This window comes from Triticum dicoccoides, chromosome 7A (genome assembly GCF_002162155.2).
Source record: "Triticum dicoccoides isolate Atlit2015 ecotype Zavitan chromosome 7A, WEW_v2.0, whole genome shotgun sequence".
Classification (NCBI taxonomy): Eukaryota; Viridiplantae; Streptophyta; class Magnoliopsida; order Poales; family Poaceae; genus Triticum; species Triticum dicoccoides.
The window spans coordinates 633,058,425-633,062,570 of record NC_041392.1 but is presented as its reverse complement, the minus strand read 5'-3'; positions in this window follow the sequence as shown (position 1 = coordinate 633,062,570).

Sequence of the window (4,146 nt, the reverse complement as noted above, 5' to 3'; positions counted from 1 at the left end):
CTGACGCCGTGTTGGACTTGGAGGAGGAGTGGCCTGACACTTTGCCGTACTTGGAGTAGGAGGAGTGGCCTCACGTGTTGGTGGACTTGGAGGAGCGGGAGTCTGGTGACTCGGCGGCAGACTTCGACGAGGAGTTGGGTGACGCTGTGTCGGTGGCCTTCGAAAGATGATGCAATCCTTTCTCCATAGGATGATACGATGTTTGGCATCTCCGAGTGTGTGCTCCTCGTCACCTCCAGGAATGTCAAGCTCTAGCCCCGAATATTGGTCCACCACCTCATCAACCACGACACGAGCATAGCCTGCTGGAATCGGGTTGCAATGGAAGGTTGCATCGGGGGAATTTGTATAAGCAACGCCGTCCGCCACCTTCAAGGATATGTTCTTAATTTTGAAGTGTAGCTCGCAGTTAGTGTTCTCCGTGATATCATCCACGGGGTATCTATCCAGCATTGCGTCAAATGGGACGGAACCCACGCTGCTTCTCGGCATGGATGGGGCGTGTAACACCCTCGATGCGGCTATATCTCCCACGTGTCGAAGCACGACTTAGAGGCATAACCGCATTGAAAGCAATGTCGCAAGTGAGGTAATCTTCACACAACCCATGTAATACATAAGGGAAAGAGATACATAGTTGGCTTACAATCGCCACTTCACACAATTACATGAATAAAGCATTACATCATCCAGATACAAACAAGGTTCGACTACGGAACCAAAATATAAGAAGAACCCCAAATGCGACATGGTCCCCGATCGACCCCAACTGGGCTCCACTACTGATCAACTAGAACGAGACAACACAAAGGACAAGATCTTCATCGAGCTCCTCCTGAGCTTGGTTGCGTCATCTGCACGCACTCATCGGCACCTGCAAACTGGTTTTGGAAGCATCTGTGAGCCACGGGGACTCAGCAATCTCGCACCCTCGTGATCAGGACTATTTAAGCTTATGGGTAAGGTAAAAGGTATAATGTGGAACTGCAGCAAGCGACTAGCATATATGGTGGCTAACATACGCAAATGAGAGCGAGAAGAGAAGGCAAAGTACGTTCGAGAAAGTATGATCAAGAAGTGATCCTAAACGACCTACGTCAAGCATAACTCCAACACCGTGTTCACTTCCCGGACTCCGCCGGAAAGAGACCATCACGGTAACACACGCTGTTGATTCATTTTAATTAAGGTCGACTTCAGGTTTTCTACAACCGGACGTTACCAAATTCCCATCTGCCCATAACCGCGGGCACGGCTTCCGAAAGTTCAAATCCCTGCAGGGGTGTCCCAACTTAGCCCGTGACAAGCTCTCACGGTCAACGAAGGAATAGACCTCCTCCCGAGACATTCCGATCAGACTCGGTATCCCGGTTCTACAAGACATCCTCGACAATGGTAAAATAAGTCCAGCAAAGCCGCCCGATGTGCCGACATCCTGATGGGAGCTGCACATATCTCGTTCTCAGGGCAACACCGGATAGGTCAAGCTACGAGTAAAACCAGCCCTCAAGTTTCCCCGAGGTGGCCCCGCAGGCTGCCCATTTCGGACCAACACTTAGACAAGCACTAGCCCGGGGGGGTTAAAATAAGATGACCCTCGGGATGCGCGACTCCCAAGGGAAAAGGCTAGGTGGCGAATGGTTAAACCAAGGTTGGGCCTTGCTGGAGGAGTTTTATTCAAGGCGAACTGTCAAGGGGTTCCCATTATAACCCAACCGCGTAACGAATGCAAAATCCAGGAACATAACATTGATATGACGGAAACTAGGGCGGCAAGAGTGGAACAAAACACCAGGCATAAGGCCGAGCCTTCCACCCTTTACCAATTATATAGATGCATTAATTAAATAAGATATATTGTGATATCCCAACAAGTAAACATGTTCCAACAAGGAACAACATCTCCATGTTCCAACGAGGAACAAACTTCAATCTTCACCTGCAACTAACAACGGTATAAGAGGGGCTGAGAAAAGCGGTAACATAGCCAATCAACGGTTTGCTAGGAGAAGGTGGGTTAGAGGCTTGGTTTAACAATATGGGAGGCATGATAAGCAAGTGGTAGGTATCACAGCATAGGCATAGCAAAAGAGCGAGCAACTAAGCAAGCAAAGATAGAAGTGATTTCGAGGGTATGATCATCTCGCCTGAAATCCCGTAAGGAAGAAGAACGAGTCCATGAAGAAGACAAACGGACGTAGACGAACGGGTCCTCAAAAACACGACATTATTGGAACCAACCCGAAGAAGCAAACACCGGAAAGGAAGCACACAACATAGTAAACAACCAACACATGAACATGATATGATATGCCGGATGTGGTATGCGATGCATATGCATGATTTGACAAGGAATGAATGAACCTGGCCTCAACATTGAAATCCAAGTGTGCCACTGGAAAGATGAGATGAAATCGCTTGAAAACGATATAAAGATCACCGGAATCGGAGTCACGGTTTGGAAATGCCAAGCAATTCAAATATGGCACCGGTCTGCGATTTACAGCAAGTAGCCATCTAAATGCAACAAGATGAACATTCTACATCACTCAAACATGGCAACAAAATACATGGCAGTGACCCACTCATGATTCTTAACAAAAGACTAGCACCGAGCTATGGCCAATTCATCCAATAACAGGTTCAAACAAGCATGGCAAAAATGCATTTGGTAAACAGATTTCAGACTTAGTGAAATTAACACAAGCCTGGAATTTCAGATCAGATAGCACTCTTTGGAGCATGAAAACTATATGCTACAGGAGCTGAACATGGCAAAGTAAAGCATGGCATGGAGCTACTCAAAGAGCTTAACAAAAGTACCTTAGTGACCTTGAGCCAAAAGGGATCAGAAAATACATTTGCAAGCATGTGAACATGGGAAAAGCATAATCAGTTCTCAGACTTAGTGAAAACTGGAGCATGCTGAAAACAGATATCAAGTAGGCATGTTTACGAGCTCGATGCACTCACTACAAAGTAAGTCATGGCAACCTAAGCATACACCCATCAATAATACACAAAATACAAGCTAGACATGGCAAGAGCAATAACATAGCATGCACAGATCAACTACAACAACCTCGGCAAAATTGCTAACAAGTAGACAATCTGCCCAGATTCACGAAATAGCAAAAGTAGAGCTCGATTGACTCAAGCTAGGGTGCTCCATAATTGCAAACAAAGACATGGATGGATAGAGCACTACAAGATTAAAAAATCATCCTTACTGATCATCCTCAAAAGAGGCACGGATCACTAGGAAACAACATAAACATATGGCATCATGAAATGAACAGATCAAGGACATAGTGGAAATGCTAAGTCCCTGAAAACAACATTAACAAATGCACCACTTTGCAAGCTTGTGCTAGTCACCACACACATCACAAAAATACATGGGTTGCACCTCTGGAAAGATGACAAAACATATAACAAAACACATGAAGAGCTCATGGGCATATCATGCACACGATAATCATGGCAAAAATGACAAATATCTAAATGGAGCAGCAGAACTGACAATTATCTCAAGTAGCACTCTTCCAACAGCATTTCGGCCATAAAGATGAGCTCAAATGAAAATGATGCAATGGAATGAAATGATGTACTCTCTGAGACGAACATTTTGATATGCTATATGCATGAATCGGAGCTACGGATGCGAAGTTACGACATGATGAAAATGGGCACATGTAACATGGAAATCTCGGGGACTTAGTGAAATTTTAACCTCTCTGAGAAAGTCAACACGGGGACGAGGCGACGCGGGATGAGGAGATCCGGGGACGCGGGACACCGTTTGGTTGGAGGGATGGGTGGATCTGATCCATCCCGACCCAGATCTGGCCGGACTTGGACTTCGGCGAGTCTTCGCGGACTCCGGCGAGCAGGGAGGTGGCCGGCGGTGAGGAAGAAGTGGCGGGGCCTGCGTGCAGCGTTGGGGTGGTGCGTGGTGGTGGCGCTGGCGGTGCGCGGCAGCAAAGGGCAGCGCCCTCGGCGAGAGGCAGGCGGCGGGGCGGCGCAACAGGGCGACAGTGCGTGGTGGTGCGGGCTCGCCGGTGTGAGAAGCTCCGGGCAGAGCAGCGGCTCGGGCGAACGTCGGCGAATCTAGGCGGCGCGGGGTCCGGCTGGGAGTGGGCCTCT